At 39.9% G+C, this 19,130-nt stretch overlaps 1 protein-coding gene across 6 annotated transcripts in view; it reads right to left on the reverse strand.

Annotated features, from left to right (window-relative positions):
• Ipcef1 (interaction protein for cytohesin exchange factors 1) overlaps positions 1-19,130 on the reverse strand; it is a 159,780-nt gene that overhangs the window by 96,664 nt on the left and 43,986 nt on the right. For 4 of the 6 annotated variants that reach the window (XM_076552840.1, XM_015996781.3, XM_076552841.1 and 1 more), the window contains exon 2: positions 15,754-15,797. The exons of the other annotated variants lie outside the window; for them this stretch is intronic. The gene's annotated coding sequence lies outside the window, so the exon portion shown is untranslated. The remainder of the gene's footprint in view (positions 1-15,753; positions 15,798-19,130) is intronic. 6 annotated transcript variants of the gene reach the window in all.

Consider the following 19,130-nt stretch of genomic DNA (forward strand, 5'->3'; position numbering starts at 1 on the left):
GTCTCTCAAGGATTAAAAGCACATACTACTCTTTCAGAGGAGTTTATTTCCCAGCACCTACATCAATCAGTTCACGACCCTCTGTAACTCCAGTTCCAAAGGATCCAACACTCTTTTCTGGACCCTGCAGAACCCTGAACTCCTGTGCACAGTGCACAAACACATAATTTACCCCCACACCAACACATAATTTAAAAAGAATAAATCTTTAAAAAATATTTTTAATTCTTTTCTTTCAACAAAAATCAAAGAAAACCCTACTTGAGCATTCTACTGATCATTAAAAGTAATTGTGACAGATCACCATAGGATATTTGGCACATGGCTGGCAACATTGCAAAAGTAATAACTAGGACATGTGCCAGAGAAGGCTTGAAGAATGTGAGCACTCAAGGAAGTGGGGGAGTGCTGTAGAGAGTTGCCGTCTAGACATGGCCAGGCTGCACTCTGTAGCAGTGATTCCCGGCACAAGACAGGCACAAGATTGGGCCCCTCAACATTCCAGCACCGAAAAAGGAGGATCTCACAAGGCCAAGCTCCTCTTTGAGGTTTTATAGCTGCTTAACAATTGCTAGAGAGAAGCTCCACCCCTCCATGAGAAGCCATAGGCCATGAATGCTTACTGGAAGATTTTCTTTGGTGATGCAGACACTGGCAAGTTGCCTATCCTCCTGTAAGTAACTCTCACCTGTGGGCCTGTAAATAGCCCTAGTTAAACTCATTGGCTCACCAATTTCAACCAAAAACCGCAGAAGTAGAGCCAGCTGAGAAGAAGGGGTTCAGTCAGAGTGGGAAGGAGACAGAGAGAGTAATGGGGTGAATGTGATCAATCACGTATGTGTAGGAGAGTGTCATAATGGAACTGACTATTATAGATATTAATATAATCTAATATGATATTTCTAAAGTGCCCAATGCATTTTATTTATTTGAAAAACGTTTTTTTCAAATTTTCACATATATAAAGACCAACAATAAGATTATAATTAGTTTTTAATTCTTTCAACCTAGCAATAAACAACATTCATTCATCATTGTGTTCTGCAGTAAGAGAGAAAAAGCCACATATGTTATTCAGTAGCACACACTCAACAAAGGTATTTATCCATTGTACTTATGCTCTATTAGGCAAGTATGTAATATGTTCATGTTGCTTGCTAAATTATTTATGAATTATTCATATTAATAAAATAGTAGTATGATATAATAACTAGAACAATATCTCACTCTAAATCATTTTGCATAAATAATTATTCCACCAAAAAATCTGATTAATTTTTATTTAAATTTTTATGCCAGAACACAGATGTGAGAGTTACCAACAGATGACCAAGACTAAACATATTATATACTAAGATAAAAGCCCTAGAGGAAAATAATAATAATTTGAGTTTCAGGAGAAAAGGAATTTTATAAGTCCTGAAGATAAATTTTTTTAATACTGGAATTCATCAAATGTTGTGTGATATTTTGATCGTGTTCTGACAAATAAAGCTTGCTTGGAGTCAGAGGGCAGAGCCAGCCACTAGCTGACCTAAATTAACCATAGAGATTTGGAGGAGTGGAGACAGATAGGACAGGAAGAGGCAAGGTGGGGCAGAGAGGGATCTCAACCTCTTTTTGGAGGAAGGAACAGAGCAAATAGGAGAGGACTGGTGGCTTCTCTGCTTCTCTAATCCTTCAGGTTTTTACCTCAATATCTGACTCCTGAATTTTTATTGATAAAGAATAATTAGATTAAGACTTCAATTTCATCTTTGTGATATTTATTATATATAAACAATGATAGAGATTACAGTGTTCTAAAAACCACATTTTTATATGTATAATATAAACCTTATGTGATGATTTTAGGGTGTCAAGGTATCCACAAGACTTTCAGGTTATTTTATCAGTGCAAAAACAAAACTATATCTAAATCTTAACCTAGTGCAGTAAAGTATATGGATTAGAGGCAAACAGATCCGTGCTTGAATCTCAACTCCATCACTTGCTAAATATACAAACTTGTGAGAATCACTTAATTCGTCTGATTAGAGGGTACCTCACCAGTTAAACAGAAATAATAACAACCAGCTCATGGGAGTTTTGTAAAAAACGGAATGAAACAGCTTATGTAAGCACTCAGGCACAGTGACTACTCAGTAGGTGGGAGCAATTGCCTAGAATGGGAGCAATTATCTAGAAATAGGTTTGCCATACAAAACTACTCTTCCAAATGGAATGAGTACACACTTAGGAGGCTTGGGCAGGTGTGGTAATGGGCTTCATCAAGGGGAACTGCTCTCACACTTCGAGGCTGATTAAAATCCCAAGCCGGATCTCCCCAAAACATTTTTGGAGCCTTGTTTCTGATCTCAAGAGGACACTTTTCTCAGTTCTACTGATGACAGTCATTAGAGAACTCCTCAAAACCCAAAAGCACCTGACATAGCCAAATCAATGATGTTGTATACATTTTTTTTTTTAGGTTTGTGACATGAAACACGTTGCATTCCTGACAGGAATGCAAGTGGAAAGTAGAAAGCATAGTTCATTGTCAATGAACCCTAGAGTTGCACTCGAAGAGGCTTTGCTTACTTACACAGATGAAGAATCATCCCATTCTGTATTGAGCACAAACATCCTCCTTATACCAAGTGCATTCTGGCTGCTTTAGATACTACTTGTAAGTTAAGTTGGAAATGTCCACTCTGGTCCCATGTGGACATTTTGAAACCAGAAAATAGAACAAAATATGAGTGTGCAACAAACAATTAATAAAGAAGGCTGCCATATTCAATAGGTTTTAGGAACTAAGAGTAAAAGTTTCTCTACATGGATTTGTAGGCTCATGAGACCTAGCAGCATCTTATTGATTAGTACCCTCTGGATGTGACACTCTTTAGGATGATAAAGTTTAACATGTAAAGGCCTAGTATGTTAAAGGGTGGTGACATGGCTCAACAGGTAAAAAATAATTGTTGCATGAACCCGATAACACAGTTCAATCATTAGATCCACAGTGGGAAGAGAGAATAGACATCTAATAGCTGTTCTCTGGTCTCTACACAACTGCTGTTGCACTCATGCTCACACTCACACACCATGCACACACATATACAGCATGAACACACATGCATACACACATATACACATGTGCACACACATACATGCATGCACACATGTACATATACACATGCACAGACATACACACAACAATAATAAACAAATTGCAAAAAGAACATAATTATGACTTAGAAATCATGTTCCATTTTAAATACCGCATGGGCTAGGTTCATTCTCCTTTCCCGGAGCCTTAAGTGAAAACACCAGAATGCTAAACTAATACTTCTCTGAAAGCACAGAGTCACCTGTAACTCATTTACCCTCTGAAATCACAGTGATAGCATTTGATGAGACATCAGAAGAACAACAAGCAGACTTACAGAAAGTCCAGGAACATGGGTAAACTGGCACCCTCGTTAACCTGGCAACCAGAGGAAACAGGGCAGTGATCCATGCCACTCAGGGCATAAGACCCAGTCATGAAAACCAAGCAGCACATATAGCAGAGAACATTCCCCCTTGACTGACACCAGGAACATTTGTTCAGCAGGCGTACGGTGCTGACGGCCCATCACGGTGACACCATAGAAAGCAAAGAGAACACTCATCTTGTCTCCTGTGTAAAAAAGCATGGGACACGAAATAATCCATTTGTTTTAGCAATTAATGTGAATTTTCTCCTGTCACAGCAGAGCAGGTGTGAAGAAAGCCAACGCCGAGGGACCTGTCATTAGGCTATGAATAGTGACAGAGGGTGCAGGTTGTATGGGGATTGTTTCTCTGGTAAACTGATGGAAATGAAAGTGGTTTTATATGAACTATTTGCTTTTTTTGGCTTTTAATTTCAGTTCTATCACTCTGATTTGAACCCACTTTTCTTTCTTCAGGAAATTCTCCTTTTTGGCTTCCTTTCTCCGCTCACTTTGCAGACTATCTTTTCTGTTCTCTCCACGGTGGTGAGGAATTGACAGATGGCTCTAAGAATCACAAGCTTTTTTATAAAACAGGAAAACTGTGATGCTTAAAATTACTTTATTTTCAACACCATTAAAATCCTGGAATACATAGTCTGAGGAAACTGACAGGCTCCTTCCTGCCTTCTCCCTGCACTGACAATTAAGGCTCAAGCACCCAGATCTCATATGACATGAGGGAGAGAAAACCCTTCTGGCACTCAGTACCAAACATTGCTCCCTACAGACCATATCAGCAGAGTAACAACAAAGTAGCTGCAAGGGATCCCAAGCAAGCCTCCTCCTTTGTACCCTGGAAGGGCGTGCCAAGCACCAATGACTGTTGGCCATCCTCTTCTGGGAGATAAGAGGCTCCTCTGAGTTCCTCATGTACAGGCAGGCATTCCTTGCTCTTCTGCAAGCTTTCAGAACTCTAAACTCAAAGATTAAAGTCTATCCCCACAACTCACCCTTAGGTTGGAACAACAGGGTACCTGCCACAGGTTACACCCTAGTAGAAGCTTCTCCTAGTCTCAGAGTTTGAACCTGACCACTCCCTTCACTTGTGTGTGGGGCAGACCAGTACCTTGATGAGCATAAAGACTTGATTCTACAGTTACTTACATGAACAGAATCCCTCAAAAGTGTATGTATATTCCAGTCCTAGTGCACATGCACACAAACACTCCAGTGCACACAAACATACCCTACTGAGAGCCTTTGTTCACCAACCTGTAGGTGACTCTGTTTTCTCTCTCTTATTCTGGCTCCAAATCCAAGGGACTCAGAACTTGCCACTTTAAGATCCAAATTTACTATGTGCCTAAGCCCAATATAAAGGAGTGGGAACCCAGAGTGTCTTCAAAGGTTGATACTGGGTCTATACTCAGCATTACGTAAGAAATAGAGTTCAAAAGCATGGCAAGCCCACAGGAGACACTGGCAGTCCACGGACAAGTGACCAGTTCTTAGGCCCACAACAGACTCCCATTCACTAAGGCCTTAGGGACAAGGACAGATGACAGACTGTACAGATTGTAAGGGGGGGGCCAAGCATGGCATATAATGCCCCTTCTCTTTATATCTCTTTATATCCCCTCCCCAATTTCTCCACAGGAGTAATCATCATATTTTTCTCTCCATAGAAGAGAGGTTTTTTTCTTCTTGGTGAAATCTGGGTAATGTGTGCATGCTCTGAGGTAGCCTAGCACTTCAGTTCAGCCTTGTTTAATATTGTTTAACTCCACAGTCTTTCACCACAATGAATAGATATTCCCTGTGTAGCTGGTGTGTCTGCAACTGAAGGAAAGCCAACATAAAATTTACCAGTATCTTGCACACATCACTCTGGAGTTGGAACCAAAATTCCTCTTTTGTCTGGTTCTTTTCTCACCTAATGAACTCTGTGCCTTTGCAGAGTGTCCAAGGCCTGTTAGTGGGAAAAGTGGAGCCCATGGAGATCTAAACCTATTTGTGGTCAGGGAAAAGGCTGTCTTTGTCAAGAATGGGGCCACTCATCTGGGAGACCCTTAGGATGGCATACAACAGGTCTCGCACAGTCTTTTCCCAGACTCTGCAGCAAATTTGTACAGCACCATCCCCTACACTTGTGGATGTAAAGACATGGCCTTACTGATGTGCACTAACCAGTTTTCAAAGTTAACAGGCTAGAAAACCAGAATTCACACTCAGGTCTTCTGACTCCAGACCCAGGGCCCTTCAATCATCAGCTGTGATGTCTCCCTCAGTGTTCTCTGCTTTTTCTCCTTCTTTGCAGCAAGCTTGAGTTCTCTGAGAAGAGTAGGTCTTGACACATTCTTCCAGATGGGTGGTTCCAACAAGGGGTCAATCCAGACATACAGTAGGAGGCTAATAAGTATGTGTTGATTGATGTAGGCCTTACCTCAGATTTGGAATATGTAAAGGTGGGCAGGCAATTTATTGACAAGGTACCCAATATGACCCACAGTAATCATGTAGACATCCGGTGAGCTATATGTGGGATCATAGATGAGCTGTCTCGGGGTGGAATGAGGGATTTTATCAGGAGGACATAAACTCCTAGGCGATACTAGAGAGTCAAACATGGATTATCTGGTATCACATATTCTTTGGGGGGCTTCCTTTAAGAACAGTGGGGCTGAATTCCTCTATGAAATCAGGGCTATGAAGTCTGACATTTCCATCTCCTTGCTCTGTCAGCATTGCCAGCACAGGAACCTGAATTTGGTGTTTGCTGCCAAGCGTGTGTTAGTGTCTCCTAGGCTTGAAAACAAGAGCTAAGAGACCTTTTTGTTCTTCAGGATAAACTATTCCAACAAAGTAAAGACATTCTTCACATCTTCCAAAATTCAGATTTAACAAAAAAAAAAAAAAATCCACATAAGCTAATGCCTTTAGGAACAGCATAGCTCTCTCTGCAGTCATAACATGTATGAAAAGAGACACCTAGTGGGAACACTTGTAAGTACAAAATTTATTATTGGGACTAAGAGAAGCTCCCTTTGACTTCTGCTGGTTCACATGCATCTGAGTTCAAGACAGCCCCTTCCAAACTACGAGAACCATAAACCAAAACATATAAATTTTGCAAAAGTGTTTGTTCTTTTGCCTTTTGAGTTCGACTACCTAACTGAATCAAGTCTCACGGCGTAAGACAGATATTGTAACGCAGGCAGCCTGGAACAGATTAGAACTGGACGGACACTACATCCCCCTCCCTTTCCTGTGTGCGTGTGTGCTGGTTTTTGTTTGCACCTCTTCACAGAATCTGTGTGTGAGATTTTCCATTTGCCGACAGGTTGATATATTCTGGTTTAAAATTAGGTAAAGCCAAAGCTGGTTTTATTTTCCACCTGGTTTCCTGTGGTCCCTGCGATTTCCTGTGGTCCACCCACCCACCACCTCTGCTCCATCACTCACTTGCCCCTGCTGTTACTTTCTCACTGTGCCCACCCCCAGTCTAACTTACAACTCACTCTTTCTCCTTGCCTTCCTTAATTTCATCTAACCTCAAAAGTAAAAAAAAAAAAAAAAAATCTATCATCACAAAGTATTTTTAAAAATCTATTTTTCCTCTATGACCATAGTGCTAAAGTATGGTTGTGTCAAAAGTTTACATTACTAATTGGTTGTAATGAAATAGTTATATTTAATTATAATTGTGTGATCTTGTGGGTACAAACTCAGGGGATTTTTTTTTATTTTACTTACTTTATGTATTTGAGAGCCTCTGTATGTTGTTCAGGCTGGTCTGGAACTCATAGCCTCAAGGAATTCTCCTGAGTTAGCTTTCCCGGTATTGGGGACTTTAGGAAAAGGCCATTGCACCCAGCTTAGCTCATGGAACTTCTTTTAGGCTCATAAGAGTTATTTTTCTTCCTTGCTTTTTTTTTCTTTCTTTGCTTCTCGCTTCCTTGTTTCCTTCTTTCCTTTTCATGTGCACACAATTCTCAGGTTCAAACCTTCCACTAAGTGACACCCCACGTTACCACTCCTAAGAAGATTTCACATCTGAAAGAGACCATACCCTCTAATGAAAGCTGTATTTCATTGCAAGTCCACACATTCTAAGAGTGCCCTGTAGACAGACCCAAGCTTGGGTATGGATCTGGAGGGTTGAAACACCCTACAGGGAAGAAGCCCAAGACCCTAGGCTCCAGATACACCACTATGAACATAGTCTCGGTAGTCAACCTCCCAGCTCCAGCCACCCAGCCAAACTTAACCACAGAGAGATCTGAGGTTCACTGTCAAGCGGGCCTTCCCTGGATTCCTGACATGGACCACTTTCAGGAAGGCAGTTCCTCTTTCCTGTATGTCACAGATGATGGACAAGCATTGAGACTTTTTCCTTTGATGTTAGGAATAAGCCAAGTTGTTTATTACTGCTATCCAACAGCATAGTTTCAGAGACACTAGTAAAAAGAATTAGTAAAAGTGTCCTCAGGGGAGGCCTTGCTCTGGAAAAGGTAGGAATGGAGGGTGGGCTGGGGGGAAGGGGAGGGGGGCAGGAAGGGGGAGAACAAGGGAATCTGTGGCTGATATGTAGAACTGAATGGTATTGTAAAATAAAATAAAATAATAATAATAATAAAAAGAATTAGTAAAAGCTATGATGGTTAAAAAAGAAAAGTTAAGACTTCAAATTTTTTCAGAGTGTAGAATTTAGCATGTAGAATCTATACATGAAGTATTAACATGTAAATATAGAAAGTTACCAAATACATGGCCATTATATTAAATTGAGTAACAGTTCCTCATGTAAGGAATAATATGAAAATAAAATACCCAAAAAAACACATATCTAAGAAAATATGTTAGATTTCTATAAAGAAATCTATTGTCTTATTTAACATCATTGGGAACAGCTAAAGAAAACATAACTAAATAAAGGGAACACCACACCTGCCAACTGAAAAATAATAGGTATTTTAAACATGACCTATTATTCTAATGTCACCAGGATATCTATCTTGTCTTCTAGAACCTTTTTTGTTTACCCTTCCATATTATATCTAAGATTAATAAGCACTTGATTTTTTAATTTGGTTTCAAATAAGAGTCTAATTTCATGTTTTAAGTTAGTAACAATCATCCCAATATCATTTATAGATTGATATGTTGCAACCTACCAAACTTAAGCCAGGGCTACACAGTAAGATCCTGACCTCCACCTCCTCGCTCCCTCCAAAAAAATAAAGTCTGGCAAGCCATCATGACTCAGGATTGGAGAAAGATATAAAGAACTCAATAATGATAGCATAACTCTCCATAATGAATAGCTTAAGGGGACAACAAGGACCAGAGATGCATATGGCAGTTAGTGAATTCAGACCCTTAAGACAGACAGGATTCCACAGTCAAAAAACAAAATACATGCTCCTGCCCAGCACAGTTGTGTATTTTTAAACACATTGACCTCAGAATATTTTCTCTGACTGAAATCCATTAATCATATAAAATAATAAAAGTTTAGTTTTATATATTTTAATTTTTATGGCATGTGGAGTAGATAGATGTGAGTATATATATGTATGCCAGTACACACACCTGTGCATGTGCTTGTGGGGTCAGAGGTCAACTTCAGGAGTCATCCTCTGTACTCTCCACCTCACTTTTGGAGACAGGGTATCTCATTGAACCTGGGGCTCTAGTTCTGGCTAGACTGGCTGAAGAGATCTCAAGGTTGTCCTGTCTCTGCCAACATCTCCATCCCCAGCGCTGGGTTTACAGGTGCATGTCAGCATGCCTGGCTTGTATGTGAGTTCTGGGGATAAAACTTGGGTCCTCACGTTTGCATGAGGCACTTCAGAAATTGAACCAACTCCTTGAGTCTAGCTTAAGTGTCTATGTCCCCAGAAGCAATCTCACACATCTGTAAACATTCAGATTAAAAAGCAACTGAAATGGGAAACACTTAGAATTTATCTTCATTGAAATAAATGCAAAATTTAGGGACATGATGAATATACTTTAATAGAAAATTTATGCTTCAAAGGTATCTTTTGAAAACCTAGAAAGAATAAGACAAATATGATTCAGTATATGAAATTAGAGCAATAACAGAACAGCAAACCCAAGGCAAAAAAATGACTATACTAAAGGCAGAAATCAATGAAGAAAGCTAGGGAGAACATTAATAACAATCAAAGCTGTTGTTCTGAGAAAATGTAATGAAATAGAACTCTAGCAGGACTAATGAGGGGAAAATCAAATATAAACAAAAACTTTCCAGTTGCAACTCATAACCTGCCAATTATTCAACTTAGAATCATTAACTTCAAGAATTGCATTTGGACGTGGGTTAAAAGTAAAGCTAAACCAAATAATAGATGTTTAACCTACTATAGACACATTGCCTACCAGTTTACCATCTGAGACTGTATCCTGAAACATATGTGTGTGTGCGCGTAGATGTCTATGTGTGTGCATCATGTGTATGTGTGTATGTGTGTGTGTGTGTGTGTGTGTGCATGGGCGTGTGTGTGTGTGTGTGTGTGCGTGTGCGTGTGCGTGTGCGTGTGTGTGTGTGTGTGTGTGTGTGTGTGTTTCAACTCTTATTTTTTTCATGTATTGGTCAGTAAAAGTCAAAATTCTAATTGAAAATTTAAAAATATATATATTCAGGAAATCAAGGAAAATAATTGACCCTATAATCTTTCCAGGTATAATTGTCTAGCATTTAATAACTATTATAGCATGTAAAGACAATTCTATGAGCTTAAAACTCTGAATCAAGCAAATAGGGAAATCAATCAGCTTCTTCCGCTTCCAGCCCAAGCCTCCATCTCTTAATGCTCATCAGAAGCACCTTGGTTTTGGGCACTCCGTTTTCATTCAGACCGGCTCCTTTTACTCTTTTCCGTCTCTGTGAGCTGTCAATCACAAGCCCAGCTCCCAGCTGCAAGAGCAGGCATAGGGCTTAGGGTGGAACTCATTCCTCATCCATTCATTCATCAAATACCATGAAGCATGTACCCGGCACACGGTGTGAGGCTTAAGGATGCAACGCTAGGGCACAGCAGGCAAAGCCTCTGACTTTCACAGGTCGTGGAAGTAAACAAAAAATCTCCTCCTCCGTGATCTTTGTTTGGAATCTGCTGCTATTAAAGTTGGTAAGTTCAAAGTGTGAAATTAGGGGCGGGTACTAGTTGCTCTTGCTGAGAGCGTGGGTTCACAATGCCTGTGAACTCTACATCCAGATAATCTGCCACCCTTTTCTAGCCCCCCACCCCGGCTCCTGCAGGCATGTGGTGCACATAGACTCATGCAAGCTCACATCCATACACATAATAAAAATAAATGACCATTTAATGCGAAATGATTATTAAAATATTCAGATAGCTCGACCGCTTAGAAGGGCAGGAGAATGGATACCTATGAAGGATTTGGGAAAGAAAGTTACTGCATGGAGATGCAAAAATTTTACAGTAAATGTCAGCAGAGGATAAATGACTCTACCTGGTTCTCTCCTCCCTACGTTTCCCGTGTGTTAAAAAAGGCAGTGTGAGGACTAGAGAGATGGCTCAGAGGTTAAGAGCACTGGCTCCTCTTCCAGAGGTCCTGAGTTCAATTCCCAGCAACCACAAGGTGGCTCACAGCCATCTATAACGAGATCTCTTGCCCTCTTCTGGCTTATAGGCAGAACACTGTATACATAATAAATAAATCTTTAAACATAAGCCGGGCGGTGGTGGCGCACGCCTTTAATCCCAGCACTCGGGAGGCAGAGGCAGGCGGATCTCTGTGAGTTCGAGGTCAGCCTGGGCTACCAAGTGAGCTCCAGGAAAGGCACCAAAGCTACGCAGAGAAACCCTGTCTCGAACCCCCCCCCCAAAAAAAAAAAAAAAGAAAGGCAGTGTGAGTAACCAGCAGCCAACAGTCTGGGCAGAGGTGGTGCATGTCGCTTAGGGCTTCAAGAAGGCGGGCATGCTCCGTAAGGTCTTCCCCCGGGGCGGCAAGCAAACCCTTGAGGTCACTTCCTGACAAGATGGTGCCACAGGCCGGGCGGCGGCAGCGGCGCACACCTTTAATCCCAGCACTCGGGAGGCAGAGCCAGGAGGATCTCTGTGAGTTCGAGGCCAACCTGGGCTACCAAGTGAGTTCCAGGAAAGGCGCAAAGCTACACAGAGAAACTCTGTCTCGAAAAAACAACAAAAAAAAAAAAAGATGGTGCCACAAGAAGGCTGAGTCTGCATCAGCCCCTGTCCTCGATGGACTCCAAAGCTGGGATCCCTCCCCTCCTGGTAAGTAATGGATTTCTTACCCATTCGGTGTGGATAAGAAACAAACGTTTGCTGCGTTGAGCTTCTGCGACCTAGGGGTTAATTTCAGTAACACCTCAAGAGCTCCTTGTGGTTTATTAATTATTAACCAAAGCCCTTAGATCTCCTTAAGATCTGTTTATACCCAAGATAGTTTTCTTTTTGTGATTTTATTGGGAATGAAGCTCACGTTTCCACAGAAGGTGATGAGCTTAATATCAATGGGAATGTAAGACAAGAAGAAACTTTTTGGACTTGGAAGAGACCTTTACCCTTCCTCACCCAGTTTCTCACCGTCTACAAGTAGGACCTTACTTTTTCACAGAAAAGAAAAATGCTCTATTCATTTGTAGAAATAACTTTAAAAGACTTGAGATTTCCAACTAACACCTCATCATTCTTGGAATTGGATTCTGTCCCTTAGAAAGTTTTTCATATTTTTTAACTGAAATATAGGAAGGAAAAAAAAATTTGTTCACTAGAAAAAAAATAACCACTCCAATGTTAATCTGCCCTCTAGATAACCAAACAGCTTGTAGATTCTACTTTTGAGAAATAGTCTCTATGTCTACAGCTTGCCAATTCTTGCCTTATAACCCAGCTGTCCTCATTCCTACTCATAATGTCAAATTTTGTGCAAAAAAAAAAAAAAAGGTACCTTTAAGAAAAAACATATGTGGTCATCTATCCCTTTACCACCAGCACACAAGATTTTAACAAAAAAAGTTTATTTTAAAATAGATCAGAAGCCTTGGAATGAGCCTTGGCCCCACACGTTCTGTCCTGGAAAAAGTCCATTGGTGCCCTCAATCACTTGGTAACATAAATCAAATTAAGTAGGTCTTAGAACATAGCACTGATAGACACAACAAGAAAGACAGAGTAAGGAAAACATAACCCTGCGTTCATAATTGCATTCTCACAAAACTCACAATACTCACTGCCCAGCAGGAATATGTCAAAATAATTAGACAGGCATTTCATGCTTAAGAATCCTGGGAAGGACTCAAAATAATCATGGGCTGAGAAACTTAGACACATGTGAGTGAGAACTGAGTATGAGTTGCTGGCTACTACACAGGCATAGACTGGAAACCAAGCTTCTTTCACCGCTGCTCAATGACCGTTCTAAGGATGAGAAATGTCAAAATACTTTTGCAATGGCTGAAGGACATCCCATAAGCTTAGTAGCTGCCTCTAGTCCTTCTCTGGGAAACAATCGCTTTAAAAAAAAATCATTCGCCAGGCAGCGGTAGCACACCTTTAATCCCAGCACTCGGGAGGCAGAGACAGGTGGATCTCTGTGTTCAAGGCCAGTGTGGTATACAGAGAGAGATCCAGGACAGGGACCAAAACTACACAGAGAAACCCTGTCTCAAAAAAAACAAAAACAAAAAAAAAATCATTCACAGCTCTTTTTCATAGACTGAGATCCAGAGGTATTTCATTGTATACAGAACATCCTGGGGCAGGGGGGAGGGGGAGAGGGGAGGGCAGAGGAGGGCAATGAAAGGAAGATGAGAGAGGGAAGCTACAACAAGAGCTGGAGACACGATAGGCTCATGTGGGCTTAAGTGGGAAGCAGAGAAGAGACTGCATGTTGCCTTCATGTTGACTTCGGAACATAACACATGAAGAAAGAACTGTTAGGAATGTGGAAAAAATCATCACAAGGTTCACTCTACTCTTAAAGTCCAGAAACCTGAAGGATTGGTCTCAAATGCACAACAGCCTGTAAGAGACACTCATCCCCCTGCTGATATAGAAGTCGTCGCCACTAGCATTCTGAGCACTCTGTTATGTACCAGGCGTTGTTCTAAATACTGTGTTCATACAGATTCATCAATACCCACTCCAGCCTTAAGAGTCATTACCCACTCCCATTAAAAAGGAGAGAAGTTGTCTGACCTCCAAGCATTTGCCTCGGCATGTTCCCCTCCCCCATAACAATAAATAATAATAACTAAAAAGAAGAGAAATCGGTCCTGTAAAGGTTAAGTGCCAAGGCCAAGATTGTACAACTAATAACATGTCTGAGACAAGTTTCAATCCCAGCCATCAGTGTCTGGAGTCTGCGCTCTTCGCTCTTGTAATATGTCTGATTGTTCTTTAAGAAAAGCATTTTGACAATACTTTTAAAAATTAAATCATCTGGTTTGGTCATTGATGGGAGAACCACTTGTTACTTTACACCAGCCCAAGGCTTTCTATACCAAGAGATTTTAGAACCCACCTAATCCAGTTTTCCCGACCAGTGAAGGCTTCCCTTGTAACATGCCTTTCTCTGATAACGAGTCACGCTCTTACTAGACGGTTTTTGTGATGGAGAGGTCTCTCACCTAAAGATTTTACTAGAAAAAGTACTTGACTTTTTTTGGGGGGGGGGAGGGGGGCTTTGAGACAAAGTTTCTCTGTAGTGTTTTGGTGCATGTCCTGGATCTCGCTTTGTAGACCAGGCTGGCCTCCAACTCACAGAGATCCACCTGGCTCTGCCTCCCGAGTGCTGGGATTAAAGGCATGTGCCACCACTGCCTGGTAATCCTTGACTTTTGAAGATGATTAAACTGCTTATTTGCATCAATACCTTAGAAAACTAATTTTGTAAGCCATCGGGGAAAGTATAAATATGTAAGGTATCACTTAAATTACTCCATATAGCATCCAACTTTATAATAAAGCATTCTTTACCAAAGAAAGCAAAATCTAAGTCATATTAACTATCTCATCAAAATTAATGCCTGTGGGACTAAAGGGGTGGCCCAATAGTAAAGAATACTTGATGTGCTTGCAGAAGACCTAGGTTTGGTTCCTGGTACCCACACTAGGCAACGTGCAACTACTTGTAACTTCATTTCCTAGGAAACTGACACCCTCTTCTGGTCTCCAGAGTCACCTGCATGTGCATGGCACCCATACAAACATTCATACACTCACATACATAAAAAATAAATGGTTTTAAAATGCCTCTCATACACATGTCAAAAAAAAAGAATATATATTTGAAGACATCTGAACACCCGAGCTACACACCAAAATTAATTTCCACATCATTGAGTTAGACACCTAGCACCATGGGCTTTAGATACTACAGAATAAAAAGGGAATGATGCTTTCCACTAAAGGAAAAAAAAAGAGCATGTGTAACAATACTGCAAAGATAGTAGCCAAATAACTGGAAATGGTAGAAACTGCACACTAAAGGGATTCGTGAATATTACCATTTCCTGGCTTAGAGAAACGAGCATTACATTAATAGACTAATACATTCTGAACAGTGACTACAACTTCAGCTTTCTCCAGAGAGTCACAAAAGTACTACATCCCTTGCATTCCCCTGCAAGTTAGAATTATGGTTCATCTTTCAAAAAAAATAACTAAACCAATAAGTAGTTGAATGACCCATTTGGGAGCTAATCTATACATAACCTTTCTTAAGTCATTTTATAAATCAAAAATCAAAGGAAGAGCAAAACCATGTATACCTATAATTACAGAATCTTGGGTAGGTCATTAGAGTTGAATTTCAAATAGAGGGATATCTTAAGACTGTTATGCTTTTGTATTATAACTCATTTCATCTTAATTAGTAATAAACTCATAGTAATAAATACCTGGGCATCTAAACCCACAGTTGTTTACAAAATAGAATCTCCGCCCATATGATCCCGCAGTGCTTAGCTTGTTACAGTAAGCTTTGGTCAGACTGAGGGAAAAGGAAAAAGAAATCAACCCATAAGTAAATAAACAATTCTTTCCTTGTAAAACAATCACCACCCAGAATCCATTTTCAGGGGAAATTAAAGGTAAATGAAGTTGGTAATTTGCCAACACTGCTATATTTCCTTTTCATAATATTAGCCTGGGGACAACCATACTTAGTTTATTCTGATTTGGCTCATACATTAGAATAACAGTTTGAAGAGTGGGATTTTCAGGTTATAAATGTCACTCAAGAAAGTAGATTCAGAGAGCCATCAATTACATACCAAAATGTTATGACGTGTCTCAGTCCAGGTCTGCTGATGATGATCTATACAAGAAAAACAATAAAAGATGTCATTAGAGTCTCAACTACCTATGAGGAAATCAGAATCCTGCATATTAACCTGAGAACAGGCAACAGAAGACTTAAGCTGGTTAATATGGAATGGCCAGGGTCCTCTCCCAGAAAACTAGCTGCATAGTTTTATCTCCTTTGGAGGAAGACACGAGTGTTGTGGGTCCCTGAATCTGAATGCTCAGTGCTATACTACAAAGCATGTTCTAACTCTTTGCACACATACCCAGGCCTGTTTTCACTTGCTTTGAAAATGTGCCTATGGGTTTGGAGAGATGACTCAGCAGTTAAGAGCACTAGCTATTCTTGAAGAGGACCCAGGTTCAGTTCCCAGCACACACACGGTAGTTCACAACTGTCTGTAGCACTAATTCCAAAGAATCCAGTGGCTTTCCTGGTCTCCAAGGTTAGCAGGTACTCCAAGGTACACCAGGCACACACACGGTGTACTTACACACCCAAAGACAAAACACTCATGCACATTTAAAGGAGAAAAGAAAAAAATGTGCTCATGAATTTAGAATTTCCATCCCTTTCCTGGAATTTTACCAGTAGGAAAGTGTTTCAAATTAGTAATAATAATTTACTCACTGTCTAAACTACATATTTGTTCAAAATATATATTCTTCTCTTTAAAAACCTATACAATTCAAGTTTCCCTGTCTTAACAATGTCCTTTCTGGTCTAAAGAATTCATTGTTTTTCATTTTAAATCTGGGTTTCAATCAAGGATCACTATTTAATGTATGGTATATCTCTAATATCACTTGGGGGGTGAGGAGGGCTATCTCTAGAAGCCTGTGGATACCACAGTCAAGGATGCTCCAGTGTCTTACATAGAATGAAGCATATAACACCCTCCCGTGTGCTTTAGACTTCTGGGTCTAAATATGCAATATGAATGCTTCGTGGTAAGATATTACACTGTGTAGCTTAAGAAATAAGAGCAGGAAAAGAAAGTTCCTCATCCTGTGCAGTTGCAATTGTTTTTCTCCTAAACAGTCGGCAATTGGTTGAATCCTTGGGTGTAGAAAGCATGGCGACTGTAGAATCAACTCTATTAGCAAGTGTCTACAGTGTCTCTGGCCTTGGTTGTTGCATCCCTCCTGCTGGGTTGTTTAATCGTGTCTTCACAATCAGACTCAGGCTGAACATGTTTGACTCATTGGTTATGGTGTTTACATTCTTTATAAATATCTTAAAACTACACAAAAGGTTGTACAAATATTTTATTTCAGTCACAGTTACACTAAATGGGTTGCCTCCTGTAAAATAAACTTAGTGTCAGTTTTTAATTAATAAAATTCTTTTGACATGGATGAATGTGCTTAATTTGTACTGCCATTCCACCGAAGTGGGTATTTTTAAATTATCTTTTCTTTTTAAATGAATATTTATGCACATTCATATAAGCAGTAAAACTGCTTCTGGGGCCAAAATTTAAATATAGATATGACATACCTATCACCCTAAAGCAAAGAACCTTCTGTTTTCATGTGAATAAGTCTAAGTCATTTTTCTTCCTCTTTCCACGGTGCAAATGTTGTACTTCGCAGCTCTTGCTCCACTGTGTTAAATTACAAAGCAGTAGGACACTGCGCTTTAGCTAAACATTTTCATTTTTCAAACTGCTTTTTGAAATTATTATGGTTTAACTAGAAACAACATCAAAGTTAATGAGTGCTGATCTGAGATGCATATTAATTATGTCAAATGATCAGCAATCAGCTTTTCATCACATTCTTGTCTCTGCGCTTGATGCACGTAAGAGCTCACATCTCCACTTGTTCCCAGGAAAGATTATACGTCACTTCTTCCTTCTTCCCCAAACAGCCTTTCAGGATAAATACCCGCATTTTTAAAAGAACATCTTCGCATGTTAAACTGGATCATTTTCCTTCTTCTCTTTTTTACTTTGGACCTAAGGATCCCTTTGTTTAGTTTAAGATCAAGGCAGGAAAGGTTTGGAAATCTATGCCTGTAACTTGAGTCACAGTCAATAATATGTGTCTCTAGGCAGACAGTGCAGGCAAACAGGTAGAACACCAACAGGCTTCCATCCTGAATGTCTAGGGTCCTGGCCACCTAAGAGCTAAATAGATCTTTCAGTGACACTAAAATTGAAGGCAATCCCACCAAGTTTGGGAAGAAGGGCCCACGGTTGCTCTCTGGGTGGGACTATCTACACCGTTCTGAGATTGGAAAGATCTTTAAAAAAAATGAGGTGCTCTTTTTCACTGATGAAAACTACTTTACCATCTCCAGAAAGCCTCTGCTGATGTGACAGACAAGAATCCATTTAGTCTCTCATCTATGCGCAATTTCCTTAACACCCGGCAATTTCAATAGCTCATTTCAAAGGGAAAGAGTAGTTTAAAAGAACTGAGTAGTGAGTGTGACATTACTATCCCTGTCCAGTGTCCAGTTTCATAGAGAAGTCAGGACAGGGCCGTGAAACACATCCAAGGAAGGAACTGAACTGTCTTTTCAATTCCGAGTTCTTCACATATAACAGTATTTTCTTTAGAATTGGCATATTATGCACTCCATTAAAGGAAAAAATTCTTTGTTCCAATTCTAAGAAAAACATTCTAGTCCTTCGTTTGAATTGGATTTTAAACCAAATGCAGTAAAGGAAGCTGCATTTAGGGGGTTATGCCTTGAATATGTAATGGCTTGAAGAGAGCGAGACAGGAGATGTTTCAACTGTGAAGTCCTTCCTAGAATATACATCCTTCTTCTTTCCTCTCCAACCCTCAATATACTCATATTATCTTCAAATAATAAGAGTGGCTGCCTGCAGTTGATTTAATCACTGTGATTTCCTGAGAAATGAAGACTGATGTCTCTTGAAAATTAGTCCAATTTTATCTTTGAACATGAGTTTAAAACTGTTAAAATTACTACTTTCAATAATATATTAACCTCCTCAGGGGGTATTAGTTATTCTCATAACCTTCCTAAATCAAAAAAAATGATATTAGGGCCCAAGTTTTTTGTTCATTAAATTTCAACTTTAAGATACAATTACCTTTAAAACTTTGCCCAAGTTTAAAACACTTCAGGTTTCATTTAACCTTTTCCAAATGAACTTTGAAAATCAGTTTTTCTTTCTAAACACAAAATGGGGACAAATCCATTTTATTGTCTTATAAAACAAAATTGAAATTAAGTAGAAAATAAATAAGAAAAAAAAACATGGGATAGGGAGATGATTCAGTCAGTAAAATACTTGCTTTACCAGCAAGTATGAGGCTGTGAGTTTAATGCCTAGAACCCACAGGGGGAAAAAGACCAGGCTTGGTG

This window comes from Peromyscus maniculatus, chromosome 16, assembly GCF_049852395.1.
Source record: "Peromyscus maniculatus bairdii isolate BWxNUB_F1_BW_parent chromosome 16, HU_Pman_BW_mat_3.1, whole genome shotgun sequence".
NCBI lineage: Eukaryota > Metazoa > Chordata > Mammalia > Rodentia > Cricetidae > Peromyscus > Peromyscus maniculatus.